Genomic DNA, 15,428 nt, shown 5'->3' with positions numbered 1-15,428 from the left:
CTGTAAAGAGGAGAGGCTGGAGAGAGTAGTGAGAAGGAAGCACTTGTTTTTACGAGTTGGAGACGAAGCTTGGATTCATCATTGTAGTTACCTGCGCACCTGCTTTTCAGGAAACACCAGTTCACTGTTCACTTCAAGCAATGCTTCAATGGCCAATATCTTGAGAATAAACGGCCCCAAAATTGAAAACATGGGTCTGGACATATGCTTCGATGTCTATCCAGAGAATACAGTGCAGTCAATGAGCTGAACTCAAATCATTCCTAAACTGAGCCTTTGTTTCTATTCATAAATAACATAAATATGAAATGAGCATATGACCCTGCACAGATATGTGTCTGCCCCTTTGTTCATTCACAACTGAAGGGCATGTTTGCCTACAAGGCATAGTCAGTCGCATGAACAGACATTTTAATGGCCATTGTCTTTTCTTCACTGTTGTATAATTTAGCTCACATGAAGTACAGATTCTCTTTCCATGTTTTGCATAATAGTTTGAATACCTACAGACTTTTCAGCACATAGCCAGGTACCCCATTTGCATATAACTCTCAAGGAAGTGAAGTGGTCCTTGGGAAAAGGCACAAATATACATAAATATGAAGTATGCTGCCTGTACCTACCAATCAATCCTTTGCACAAAACAAGGAAGTCATACTTTAAGGAAAAACTCCAGCAAATTTGTAGTTGATGGTACCCTGCCAAAAATGACGTATAGGGCAGGAGCCTAGAAGCTGCGTGGAACTCCATGATTGGACTTTCAGGCAGCGGTTCTGACTAATCCTCTTCTTTCGACGTGTATCACGTGATACCCTGGAAGGGATTGAACCTGCATATAAAGGAGCTCTTAGCCTCCTTAACTCACAGCCAGACTAAGAGCCGAGCTGAGGTAAGTTCCAAAAGGCTGTCTTGAAGGAATTTCTTTATGGGTTGTACCAAACATGCTGAAGTTAACAAATCCTTCAAACCCTAGCAAAGGCGAAAATATTTTAGAAACAAGAAAGTCTGTCTTGATGTTTATTTCTTCACTTTCTGGGGTCATGCAGCTTGTTTATTGTCTCACTGTGTGACCAGAGTAAACTAAGGGCCTGATTTAGAAGTCTGCAGACAGGTTACTCTATCACAACGGTAACAGATACCCATCTGCTGAAATCTAAATCCCATTCTATCCTATGGGATTTAAATTTTGGTGGACGGGACATCAGTCACCATTGTGACTGAGTAACCCGTCCTAAATCACAAAAGAGAGTACGGGGTTCTTGTAACTATAAGTAGATCGATAGTGTGCCAGTTGCGACACTAGACCAATCTTATACCTTGACTAAAGGTAAATTGTGGATGGATTGTGGGGTGGTATGAGGTCTGTAGAGGGGGATTTCCTTTACGGACTAGGTGGTCTCACACACTATATAGTGTCATGCTTCATCATATGACCACCTAGCCCCACCCAGGTAGGACAATACCACCTGGGCGGACTCGACCTCACTGTTAAAAGAACAGGAGGGAGTACGTAAATTAATTTGATTTCTGGAAAAAGGGGATCCAGCTATGCTATGGAGATAAAAACACCTACTCAGATACCCGGGTGAGTTTAATAGAAGGTTCTGTGTGGTGTGATTAAAAGAAATGGGGAACCAGTGTGAGAACAATGACTCACAAGGTCACCTATCTAAAAGAAGTAGCCGACATGTTTCTGCCCTTATAATTGAGCTATGGAGGGTCTCTGGGCATTCATCAGGGAGTTGGATCCCTGTTGCATATGCTTCTTAAGCGCTGCAGAAATAATCACAGTAGAAAAAGGGGGGAGGAAGGGCCTATCTTAACCAAGGGAATACCTGGGGAGGACCCTAACACTCAAGGCTAGTAGCCTCTGGTATCCTGGAGAGGGAGTGTCCCCTTATAGTCAGACTTGCATCAAAGGTGGGCGCTCTCTGTGTACCTATACCGACCTCTCCTTCAGGACCGCTTGGGTAACCCGTCCTTCAAGTTCTAAATCAGGCCCTAAGTTCCTAATTTTCAGGAGTGTAAGGAAGCAGACATCCAGATATCATGCAATTGAACAGGTGGACCCCCCTGAAGCAGCTCCCCCTCAACAAACTGAAAAGCACCTGCCTTCCTTTCCACATTGCCAAATTGGTCAGCAGATGAGATGGAAGATATTCTTTGTTTTCACATCCAGGGTTGCATTCTTGTAGGCAGTGAAGGGTAACACATACGGTGTTGGAGTTTTGTATTGTCTTCAACCTGCTTGAAGGATGGCACCACATGCTTTAATTTGTGAGGATGTGGAGTGAATTAACTTTGTAGGGAATTATTAGCATAATTTTAGAGATCTTCATTTTATAATTGCTCCTGGTCTTGGATCTCAGACGTAGGAGACTGGATCCTTCCATTAAAATGGGTGGATCCTCTCAGTTGATATCCGCTCAGTGTATGATCTCAGGGGTTGAATCCTCTCCACTATAAGCAGAGGGAAAGCATCCTCACTTAAACCCAGTGCTGCCTTCCATGAGAAAAGATGCACATGCCACACGCTCTGCCTACGGCCAATGAAGCATCTGGTCTGTAGGACCTTACACGCTTCCCTAAGAGTGGCTCAGAGAATCACGTTTTGCTACTAGAATCTCAGTAAACAGTAAAATATCTACAATAAATTCTTACAACTTACATTTGTAAATTTGCCTTTTTCTTTCAAGACCCTACGAAAACAGTGACTCCTCAGTGCCCAGCATCAGGTACCAGCTCTAGCAGTGCCAATCGGGAGGCGACATCACATCTGTCTGCGCACCAGAGAACACCGCAAGTGAGTATATTAGAAGGTCTGACCTTTCCGGACCTCATTCCTACTCATTGTTTCATTTTGTATTTCTCCCAGTAAAGTGCCCCGATATTAATGCTGGTAGCAGACACATGGAACGTGCTAATACCTTTAAACACATTGGCCCTCATTTGGACCTTGGCGGGTGGCGGAGGCCGCCCGCCAAAGTCCCGCCGTCAAAATACCGTACCGCGGTCGCAAGACCGCGGCGGGTATTTTGACTTTTCCCCTGGGCTGGCGGGCGGCCGCCGAAAGGCCGCCCGCCAGCCCAGGGGAAAACGACCTTCCCACCATGAAGCCGGCTCGTAATCGAGCCGGCGGAGTGGGAAGGTGCGACGGGTGCTACTGCACCCGTCGCGTATTTCACTGTCTGCTATGCAGACAGTGAAATACTAGCGGGGCCCTCTTACGGGGGCCCCTGCATGGGCACTGCAGGGGCCCCCAGGGGCCCCGCGACACCCCCTACCACCATCCTGTTCCTGTGCTGCGCCGCCATGGGGGATTCAAATGGGCAACGGAAAACCGGCGGGAGACCGCCGGTTTTCCATTTCTGACCGCGGCCAATGCGCCGCGGTCAGAATGCCCAAGGGAGCACCGCCGGCCTGTCGGCGGTGCTCCCGCCCCCGTTGGCCCTGGCGGTGCAACACCGCCAGGGTCATAATGAGGGCCATAGAATACTAGCTTGAGAGAGCTCCCTTTACTATTAGTCCTCACGTTGGGTGCCCACACATTGCCTTACCTATCACTGGAGATAGGGGGCAATCAGCACTCTCTTTAAACAGTGATCCTCACTGCTCCTCTGCCCTGGATTCCATGGTTGCCTGTAGTCCACGTGCTCCTGAGCACTCAAGGACTCCCCACTCTAAGATGCCGAGTGTGCTCTTGGCCCCCTTGTGGGTTTTACTCACATTCCAAAGACTGGGAGACGATGCTTTTTGTCTATCAGCAGCGACACTTAAAAGATTAAAATTCATTTTTCAAAAGGTATTCTGTATACTTGAAAAAAATACGTTTACTATGAATCAGCTCACCAGACTGCACATGCACTAGTTCAAGCTCCTCTTTCCCTACTCCCCGTGTTGGATATCTCACTCTCTCTCGCTAAAGGAGACATTTTCATTTTCTCTCTCTGGTTTGACCCTCTCCCCCTACTCTGCCTCTCTAAAGCAACCTCTCTTCCCATCTGTCTGAACGGACCTTCTCCTCCTCTTCACCTGGAGGCCTTCTGCTCCCCTTGTCTCTCTGAAGTCACTGTCTGCTTTTCACTCTCTAATGTGCTTATTCTTCCATTTTTTAAGATAAAGGGTTCTAGTCTGACTCACAAAGGTCCCATGTTGCCAAAAGAACTGCATGTTATTCACCGATTATATTAAGAGTGTCTCTAGGGCCACCAGTACCTGACACAAGGTAAGCTGATGCTCTAATTTGGAAGGCTTCATAAAAGAGGCATGGAGTCTTAGCTTACCATTTCATGGGTTGGCAGGTGTCATCAGTGTGGGAGAGGTGTGTTCTGCGCTGCTCAGGCTGAGGGTGAGATGGGCGGCAATGATTTTGCAAGCTTTGGAGATTTATCATTGTTTTAGCATGAAAGCCTTCACACAGTCTGTTGCAATAGCCGATTCCAGAAATGTCTTCTGATACCACAAGGTTGATTGGTTGCAGAGTGAGAGATAGAGGTAAGATCCCACAGAGGATGTGTAGGTGGAAAAATGAGTATTAGTGGTGTTCTCCTGTGAAATAAGCAAGAAGTTAGAAAGAAGCAAATATAACTCCATAGTTGTGGAAATTTTGAAAAGGGATTTGGTTGAATGCCCTTGGAGAATGGACAATCAAGTAGTAGAATGGTTGGGTCATTAAACCCATTGCCCTGGCTTCTCTTGTTGAAGTGTCCACCTTTACCCAGTTCTGGGGCATCTGTCTTTAAACATGAGTTAGGCAGTTCGTGGGAAAGGAAACCACCAGATATATTAGATAGCCATGTGTGAATTGGAGTATAATGAATTTTAACGTAGTATTTTAAGTCAAAACTTTACAAGATATTTGCCATTAGAAAAATGTGGGCTTCAAGAGAGTTGCCAAGAGTGGAGATCCTTGCAAAACACCACATAGGGATGCAAGTCGAAGTTGATGCCATTTTTCGTTGTGAGACTGGTCGATGAGGAAAGTCTAAGTGATTCTTTACTAACAGCCAAGGTTGTAGAGAATCTTCTGATGGGTAGCCTACAGGGGACCATGGCAAAAACCTATAGGGAGTGCAATATAAGCAGTGCACAGGCTTGAGCATGATCCAGAGCAGATAGCAATTTCCCCCTGATCGTTCCTCCCGGATCCAACAGAGCCATCAGTCATATGTAGCATAATGGTGGCGGTCATGTCCTATCTGATTCACCAGAGCCGTCTGTCATATGTAGCATAATGGTGTTGTTCATTTGGTAACAGGATTGCTAGGACACTTGTGTGTAGCCCCAAGTCAAAGGGATGTAATATTAGATAGTGATTGACACCCTTTAAGCTGTCTTACCTGTCCCTCAGCATGCCTGCGTTGCTTGTGAAGGCTTCTTCATGCACAGGCCATTGTAACCATGTTGTTGTGTGTCTGATTTGGATCTATAAGTCTTTTAACAGAGAGGGTGTTGTGTTCATCCCACTTGTTTGAGCAAGCAGGATGGTTTGTGGCCTGCAAGAAGTAACATCTACACAAAATAAGAGTCGCAGAGATCTTGCCTCGATTGAAAGCATGTGTTCTCTGTCCCTTACCCTTGAAGTATCCAGCATTGGCAAAACAACAGCAACCACAGAAAAAGCATCTGATTGGTTTTGGTTTGTATGAAGCCAATATACATTCCCTGCTAGAATTATGGGATGGATGCTATCACCTTTTGATTCTGAGACACTTTAGCAATTAAATGATATGCGGTCCCTGGGGATGAGCCATATGCCTGGAAAATGCACTACGATTTGGCTCATTCCGGATTTTGAAGTATGGCATGAGATCTGTTTGGTTCATTGAATGGAAAAAACTTCCACTGATTATCGACATAATCTTGCTATTTTCGCCACAAATTCAATTCCCTGTTATACTTTCAGTGGAACTTCTTGCACCAATACTGAGAAACATATTGGTCCAGAGATACAACTCTCTTCTACCCTTCCTTAAAGTAGCATAGATTCTAGAATTGAGGACGAAAGCCTGATGATGCTGCATTTGCAACCCCAAGCATTCATGTGACAGTCCTAGATGTGTGGCCTGATACTGTGTTACAACTACTAAATAAATTAGTTTGTCCATATTTGGTGGAAACATGTTTAAATGCAGAGCTGTTGCATTTTGCTAAAATATTTAACCATAAAATAATAAAAGTCACATTCTTTTACACAGGCAAGGCACAGACTGAGCAAAACAAGTATTGGGTCAATTACGTGTTATCGATATCCCGGTTTTTAAATCTACATCACTCTTCTAAAGTAATCCATGGCTTTTCTATCTCGTTTGGCCCTAGAAGTCAAATCCTGTAAAGAAGGCACTTGCCACTTCTGTGAATTAGTGGTAGTAGCTTGTTGCTAGGGTTCTAGAGTCAATGGCTAGCTCTTATTATAAAAATAACCCATCAAATCTGGCGTGCCCTTAGCCCTTGAGAACTAGCATCAGAGGATTGTACCAAAATACCCCAAAGTGCATTTTATGGCTCATTATTGTGGAAAAGCCAAACTGAAAACAGAACAAACACTCATGCACATCTAAGGCAGCTTGACACTGTGCCATTCTGCTTCTCAGAAAATGTAGCCTTGGATTTGTAGTCCAGATTACATTTCTTTGAAAGTGGGAAAAGAAGGTTATATTTGCAGGAAGTTCGAAGTGCACCCTCCATGATGAAGAGACCTCCTGCAACAGGGCTAACAATGCACTGTTTTCTCTGAGAAGCTGAGCTGGGGCTGGCCTCCCAGTGGCAAGCCATGGGTTTGTATCAGGGGTGCAATGCCCATTTGGCAGTCACAGCTCGCAGGAGGGAAAAGGAGTGGCGCGTGGTGGGGGGGTGGGGTCACGACTGATTTGGATACAGCTGGAAGCTGGATCCAAATTGGGATGGCATGGTGAGCAAAAGAAAGATGGATTAAACCCAGATCTGTGACTGTGGGTGAGTGTTTGAAAAATTTCAGCACTCTGTCCATCATCCTTCTCTATTACTAAAGTTTCCCTAAGTGGAAAGGGTATGCCCAGACATGGGTCCCTTGCTCACTGTGCTACTGTATTCAAGCTAGCCTGGCTGATGAGGGGTGATAGCCCAAAACTGGTCCCAGATTGCTTGTTTCCAGTCCAGAGAGGACCTGGCCTGGCAGTTCGGGCTGGCCTGGCAGATCGGGCTCAAATGTACCCATGGGGAGCAGGGTCAAGAATGATCTGTGTCTGTGACTGGGGGTGAGTGTTTGAAAAGTTTCAGCACTCTGTCCATCATTCTTTTGTGTTACTTTAAATGGGCCACCATTACCCGGATTACAAGTTGCACAGAACTGGTGGGATGCAAACTCTGCACCAGTAATTACCAGTACTGTGTGGTAGCAACCCACCACTTTGAGTTAACTCACGAGGAATTGGGAATTACTGTGCAGATCAGGATTTATCAGGTCATGTTCCACATTGTATTCCTTTTTCTGTAGGGTTTAACACAAACATTTAGCACCTTCTCTGACCAGGTAGTAAAAATGTCCAAACGGCTGTGGTAAAAATGTGTTGTAAGGCGCAGTTGGAAGGAAGGCATAAGGAGGATGAAGGAAAGGGTGGAAAATGTTGGCTGGCAGACAGGAGCATGCTTTTGAGGTTTGGGCAAGGGTCAAAGACCGAGTCTGTGCAGAAAAGTAAGGTTTTCCCGCATTGATTTACATGCTGGGTTTTCCAGTTGGTAAAATATGGTTCATTGTTTCCACACCTAGTAAATCCATGTGCAGGTACCCTGGGCCTCTTATAATTGTGCTGAATGGAATTTCACGCAGGAATTCTGCTCCACACATTTCCCAATCAGGGTCCATTTTATTTATGAGCACGTTACAAGTGGGCTGATTAAGGAGCAAGAGTATGACACCATGGGCACGAGAGCCACTGAAAAATCAAATACTTCTCTACCTGTTAATGTTTTTGAGATGTAGTAGCCTATCTTATATTGTATGTCAGTGCTTCCCAACCTGTGGTCCGGGGACCCCTGGGGCTCCGCAAAGCCTTCTCAGGGGGTCCGCAAGACCATAGAAAATTAAAATATATTAACAAATATTGACAAATTAGGTCCCCACCTTCCAGTAATGACTCAGGTGGGGGTCCCTGGATTCCCATGATGAGTCAGTGGGGGTCCCTGAGTTCCATTAATGTTAAAGTGGGGGTCCACAGAAATCAAAAGGTTGGGAACCACTGCTGTATGTAATATAGAGAGCAAGCCAACAAATTATCACAGAGAGCTGAGCCCCAGCCAAATCAACGCAAGCAGAGTGTCTGGCTTAGCTTTGAGACCCGGTACACAAGCTGATCCATGAAAATGTTTGACATGTAAATCGTCCAGCAAACATCATGTAAAATTATGATAAAATCTCTTGTTAATTAAAAAAATATATTTGGTACCATGCTGAAGCATTTTACCTTTTACAGAAGAGTACATCACTGCATTGAGGCACATTTGTTAAAAGTGATAGTTGATAAACAGGAATCTAGAAAAATTCACACTTCCCATCCCCCAGGCCTGATTACATTGCCATTAGTGAACTAAGAGACAAGTTAGTTGACGTGCACCCTAAATGTGACCTACATTTTTATTAATATGGAGCAACTTATAAAATATTAAATCAAAGGCAAGAGGTTTTTGTACAGCATACATCCTGAGTTCATGTACTTCAAAGTGCTCTCATATGCAATTATATAGAAAAAAAGAGGCACAATGAAATAAAATATATGTGTACAATCACACTATTTGGTCAAGCGGGGAAGCCGTGACCAGGTTTTCTGACTTCACAATGTGGAACTCGGCCACTAGATGTTTGTTTTATTGTCTCTCTTGTGTTTTACACATTGAAGGTTAATGCTTTAGCTTTAATTCTTGGCACATGAGGTTTGAGTAACCACAAAAGCTCAGTTTGTTTAGAGTTCGAGAGTCCAAGAGAGCTTCAAACTGAATGCCTGGCTTGAGCACTACCTTTAGTTTCATGTAATTTTAAAAGAAAGATTTGCATATTCATATTGCTTTCAATCACAGGCTGGGGCCTCGTGGCACTATAAACACACATTCACTAATCACCCATGCACTTAGCAGGATGCAGATTGCGCCTGTCTGGTTACACACACAGACATCTGCAGAGACATTAACCAATTGAGAAGTCCCTTAGCATAAAATAATGCATTCCCCATCAATTACTTTAACCTGTATTTATACGTTGTATTTCATATTCATTTACCTGACGGGGAAAGGCTCACAAAATAGTTGTAGACTCACACATTCAGGGCTACAGACCCCATATTTAAAATACTTCATTTTCTGGTGGATTTGTGAAATTCTTTATAGAAGTCTACCACTGCTCCCCATCTGCAGCACAGCACAGTTGCAGCCCGGGCTAAGACACATCACAGGGAGGCTGAAGCCCTTTTAACCAAATAGCAGAGGTGGCTCCTCTGCTATGGTGAAGGAGCTTCTCCCACCACCCCCCACCCCTTCTAGCAGCAGCAGCTGCATAACGTTTACAGTAAAAACATAATAAACTATGCTTATGTTTTTACTGTAAAAGGAGCGGGGCCACAGGCGTGACAGGGACAGAGGGGGAGTGCTGTGCACTCCCCCTCAGTGCACATGTATGTTTGGCTGCCGTCTTGGTCTGGCCAAACATACATGAGCACTAGGCTCTCTCCAACCCAGCAACGCAGTGCTGGGTTGGGTTGGAGAAATCAGGCAGAGGCTCCCACTCTGCCTCAGAGCGCCCTGGCTGGGCGGTCCATCCAATCCTACTGCTGCTTTCATGCTGCTGGCAGCATGAAAGCAGCCACAGGGAAGGCTGGGTGCAGATGGAATGCTGAAACCTTTTAAACACTGGGATTAAAACCAGATCTGTGACTGAGGTGAGTGGTTGAAAAGCTTCAACACTGTCCATCATTTTATTTTGTGATGTTGCTATGTGCGCCCAAAGTGGCTAGGGTATACCCAGACGTGGGTCCCTAGCCCGCTACACCACTGGTTTCAAGCTAGCCTTGCTGAAGAGGGGTGGTACCACAAAACTGGACTCAGAATGCTTGTTTCCAGTCCAGGGAGGACCTGGTTTGGCAGTTCGGGCTAGACTATTCCCATGGGGAACAGGGTCAAGACTGATTTGCATATGGCTGGGTCCAAACTGGGGTGATGTGATGAGCAATCGATTAAACCGAGATCTGTGACTGGGGGTGAGTGTTTGAAAGGTTTCTACACTCCATCATCATTTTATTTTGTGATGTGGCTCATTTAAATTGCCTGAGGATAGATCAAAAGGGTTGAAAGGCTCAGTTATCACTTCCCTCAAAATCTACAAAACCTTGTTTGAATCCTGTGCCACTTGAAAGCTTGTGTCGTTAATACAACCGTCATTTCTAGATTGAATAATGCCAATGCTTGCTATATTGGTGTTCCTGAGTCAGCTATTTACAGTATTCAAGGTGTTCAGGATATGTCATCATGATAGGTCCTGAATTTCACGAAATTCCATAGGGTCTCCGAGCCGAGGCTCTCCCTAAGCTGCACTGGCTGACAGTTTCTAGAAAATCCATTATAAAACACTCCACTTTGCCCACGAAGCCTGTTATGAAAAAGGACCCATGCTGCTTATGTGTTTGCTCCAAATCTAAGCAATCCCTTCATTTGGGATCCTCCAGTCTGCTATTAGTCCCCTGAGTTAGAAACATTTGGTGAGGGTGTAGAGAGGGATGCTCCTTCTCTTGTTGCTTCCTCTATTTTGAATACACTCTTCTTAGATTGCACAAAATACAGAACCATTCTATGTTTGGAAAGCTCTTAAACTTCATCTTTTTAATGATGATCCTCTTATTTTTTCTGATGTTTAGTCTGTCCAGCCTTAGGGCACTTTATAAGTAACAACTCCACTCATAACCAGCATGTATAGGTTTTTGATATATTTAGTGGGTGCCCTCAAGCACTAGACACAGGGCCAGTAGCAATTTTAGAGGTGCCCAGATGGGAACATTTTCTGCATATGCCACCCTGCATAGGACCACCGTCACCACCCTGATCCAAACGCGATCCACTTGTTGCATAAATATGGTAGGGAGTCAGGTTCTGTTTTTCCCACCATAAGAGCCTTCAGAAGCATGTGTGGGTCGTATGTTCTTGGGGTGAGCATTTTTCCAAGTTCAGGTCATCTTCTAGCCACTGTCCAAGTGCTGGAGTTGCGATGCTGCACAGTAAAAAAAAATAGATCAGGAATGGGGAGGTGTCCATTCCCCTACGGGAGCCTAAACATGTCAAATTTGACCCTACTCCATCCACCAGTCCAGACTACATCCCCCAGCAGTTTATCCAACTGCATGAATGTGGAGGGGGGGGCAAGCACATCACAATCTGCAACACATAGAGTTATCGCAGCAGGAAGACCATCTTCGCTACTGAAATTTGCTCCCTCATGGATAGCGGGAGCGTCTTCTAGAACTCAGCAGGCTGTGTCAGCTCCCCCACCATCTTTCTCATGCTAAGCGTGTAGTAACAACATTGATTCTTAAGTGGATTTGACCCTTTATGTGCTGAGGCTTCAGAACAGATTTAAAAATATGGTTGCTGTTATAATAACATATACTATTAAGAGACATCATTTCTATTGGAGTAGCCTCTTTCGAGGACATTGCCCATCAGTCACACATTCTGTTTTGAAGCATGAAGAATACTTGCATCCTTTGCATTCTAGAACACCATTTGTTGCAAAGTTTTTTTCAGGGCAACTACTTGTTTTTGCCTTTGCTTTCAGCCTGGTGGGTATAGCTCCATCATCTCATATGATACCTGTTCAACATGGAGTGCTAATAATAACTATTTTATTATACTTTAGCACAGCACAGTCTAGAAGCAGAGTTATTAACAGACGTTAATATTGTCATCTGATTGGCACTTGCATATTCAGTCTCAGGAGTAACAGAAGATACATTAGGAATCAGACCTGAGCTTTGCCAGTCACAAATTCCAAAATCAGGTATGATAACCCACTAACCTCAATATTCTGAGGCACGTACATGTGTGTGGCCTCAAATAAGCATATGTTTTAACATCCCAATGAGCAGACAGAAAGCATACTTTTTGTCAACAGTCAGACAGGAGGGTTTTTCTGAAGATAAAATTAAAAATATTTGATTTTCTCATTGTCATTTCACAGAAGGAATCCTCAGAGAATTGGCAAAAAAGGCAATTGCCTTATAACAACTTGGCAAAAACTGGTTCTTCAGTGCTTTGTACTGAAATCTGTCGCTGTAGCTTTTTAGTTGTCAAATAACTCATTGCCCTCTGTAAAAAATATTGTTAGTTACCAATAGACATTGGCAAATTCACTAAAACATGCTTATTTCTGTCCTGTCATGTTTTATCACTATGTTTAATATGCACAATTTATCACTCTATTTACTTCTGCTGGGTCCAAAGAAAGTAACGCCCCATTGTTTGAAGTGTTAGCTACCCCTCCAATGGTTGACCTGTTAGCCCTCCCAAAGTTTGGGTCTAGTTGCATCCCTCGTTTGGATTGTGTACACCAATCTACCTGACATTTAGGTTTTTGTTAGAGGAATGTGGGCGCCTTGTAACTAGCCCCCCCAGCCGACAAGGTAGAGGGCAGACAGTCAAGTAATGACGCCAGCCCCCCTCACCCCCCCTTGATTGAAGGACCGCAGCAACAAAAGGAAGGGAGGGGGTAAAGGCACCATTCTCCCTATTGGGGCCTATCTCCTGAGGGATCGGGCAAAGGGAAACAACATCAATAGGGCCGGGGAGCCAAACACGTTCAAATTAGAGTGAAACCCAATAGCCGTGGTTGCCAAGCACTGAATGCTGTCTCTGAACTGATTCTGCCTCTCCTGCTGCTGAACAAAGGGCCCTCCTTCTTCCCTTTTCCTGTCTGACACAGTTTCATGTTTGTGTATGTTTACTCCAGTGATGTATCTTCCTGTGTATGAATGGTTAAGCGTCTTCTGAATATGTGCAAACTCCTGACCTTACTAATCTTGCTTCGAGTGACTGTTCTAGAACCACGAGCTTCTCTGTAACTCCTGACCACTATGCACATTGCCACTGCCAGTAAAGGCATATGTTCCATATTTGCTCCAGTGTTACTCAGAGTCACCTCTCTGAATCGCTTGCCTGTTCGCTCAAGTCATTGTGTCTTTTCTCATACACAGGTACCCTGTACCACCAGTCACTGCGGCCCCTTCTCTCGTGCACAGGAAATTGTTCTCCCGCGTCACCATCTCGTCCCTTATGCAAATGTGCCATGTTCTCCCAGTTATGTCTTGCTCCCTCACCCACAGGTTTTGAGCTCTCTTATTCACTTATTCTCTGACCCACATGTCTCTGGTCTCCTTGTCACTCTCTCTTCTCTCTTATACAAGTCCTTGGTTCCTTGCCGCTACCCACTCTCTGTCCCATTGTTAATATCTAGTCTCACGTCACAGTCACTTCCTGTCCAGTCCTTCCACTCATAGGGGATGATTCTAAGTCTGGCGGGCGGCGGAGGCCGCCCGCCAGACTTCCCCCTCCAAAATACCGCTCTGCGGTCGGAAGACCGCTGATGGTATTCTGGGTTTTGCACTGGGCTGGCGGGCGACCGCCAAAAGGCCGCCCGCCAGCCCAGTGCAAAACTACCTTCCCACGAGGACGCCGGCTCCGAATGGAGCCGGCGGAGTGGGAATGTGCGACGGGTGCAGTGGCACCCGTCGCGAATTTCACTGTCTGCAATGCAGACAGTGAAATTCTTTGTGGGGCCCTCTTACGGGGGCCCCTGCACTGCCCATGCCATTGGCATGGGCACTGCAGGGGCCCCCAGGGGCCCCACGACAACCCATACCGCCATCCTGTTCCAGGCAGGCGAACCGCCAGGAACAGGATGGCGGTATGGGCTGTCAGAATCCCCATGGCGGCGCAGCGAGCTGCGCCGCCATGGAGGATTCAAATGGGCAGCGGAAAACTGGCGGGAGACCGCCGGTTTTCCACTTCTGACCGCGGTCAAACCGCCGCGGTCAGAATGCCCAGCGGGGCACCGCCAGCCTGTTGGCGGTGCCCCCGTCATTTTAGCCCTGGCGGTCTTGGACCGCCAGGGTTAGAATGACCCCCATAGTCTCTACATCTCGCAAAGCCAGGCCTGCTGTCCAACTCACTCTCTCTTTCTCTCACCCATAGGTCTCTTCTTTGAAGATGTCTCCCCTCATCCTCTCCCTAGTGGCCGTCGCCACTTTGTGTGGCTTTAGCCCAGCCTCTGCTGACCGCTGGACAGACTTCCAGGAGAAACACATTGTTAAAGTGGCCCCCAACCTGGTGGGCGAGGACTTCTGCACCAAGACCATCAAGGATATGAAAATAAACAAAGGACTCTTCTGTAAACCTAGACACAAATTCATCAATGAAAAACCAGAAACCATTTTGGCAACATGCATCACTAAAATGTATACAAATGTGGAGAGCGGAGCAGCCTATAACGTCATTCAGTGTGATCTTGATAAAGTGACAGAGCCACCTAAGTGTGTATACAAAACCCAAAAGTTGAAGAGACACGTCTTGCTCGAGTGCGGTGACAAACAACCTGTGCAGTTTCAGAAAATTCTAGATGACTAGAGGCAGCTCCGACCATTCCCACCTGCTTAAATGTAAACAAACACAAGCCCCCTAACTCTAAAACATCATTGTACTAAAATAGGGGTTGGGATGCACTTCTGGCTTTCCCAGGCATTCCCAAATGCATTCACGGAGTTGTTGTCATAATTGGGCCTTCCAGTTTCCACAGCCCTGTGCTCGGATTAAGCCCCAGTACAGGGGGACTCTGTCTCTCCGCTAAAATATGATGAAATTAGCTAAAAAGGACTGATGGGTGTTCGGAAAACAGGGGCTCACCTGCGGATTAACAGGAAAAAGCTTGTATCTTATAAAATGTTGATTTCTTTTCTCACGTGATTTACTGCATGCCTTAAACATCTATCTGAATAAAGAAACTCGTCTCTGTTTATTTGCTGTGTCTTCTATTTTTGTTGGATTTTTGTACATATAGGCGTTTACAGCATTTTGGGCCCCATATTGCCCAGGATGAAGACAAGGGATTTTCCAGTTGTTGTGCAGTTTGCCACGATGTTGAACCCAAAGCTCACTGAAAAGGATACCAACAGATATCGACCTTCCTAATATGACTGAATTAATAACACTCAGCTCTCTCTAGAATGGAATAGATTGTCCACAAGCCTCCCAGAAATGTTTTACATTACAGTCAGAATTATACTGACAATGTAATTTATAACCCCTTCATATACAAGCTCATGTCCCTGGGGCCGCCCCACACGCAGTGGTGTAACACAAATAGTCATTGGCAGTGGGCTGTATGGCCCCCCTGAAGGACAGGGCATTAGAAGCTGCAGGGG

General features: G+C 45.5%; 1 long non-coding RNA gene across 1 annotated transcript; it reads left to right on the top strand.

The window, feature by feature from the left end:
* The first annotated feature begins 865 nt into the window (after positions 1-865).
* On the top strand, positions 866-15,007 carry LOC138294143 (uncharacterized). Its single transcript, XR_011203220.1, has 3 exons — positions 866-889; positions 2,697-2,803; positions 14,203-15,007. It is a non-coding gene; the product is annotated as an uncharacterized lncRNA (long non-coding RNA).
* The last annotated feature ends 421 nt before the right edge of the window (positions 15,008-15,428 follow it).

This window comes from Pleurodeles waltl, chromosome 4_2 (assembly GCF_031143425.1).
Source record: "Pleurodeles waltl isolate 20211129_DDA chromosome 4_2, aPleWal1.hap1.20221129, whole genome shotgun sequence".
Lineage (NCBI taxonomy): Eukaryota > Metazoa > Chordata > Amphibia > Caudata > Salamandridae > Pleurodeles > Pleurodeles waltl.
The sequence above is the reverse complement of the archived record's forward strand: the minus strand, read 5'-3'. Positions and strand labels throughout refer to the sequence as shown.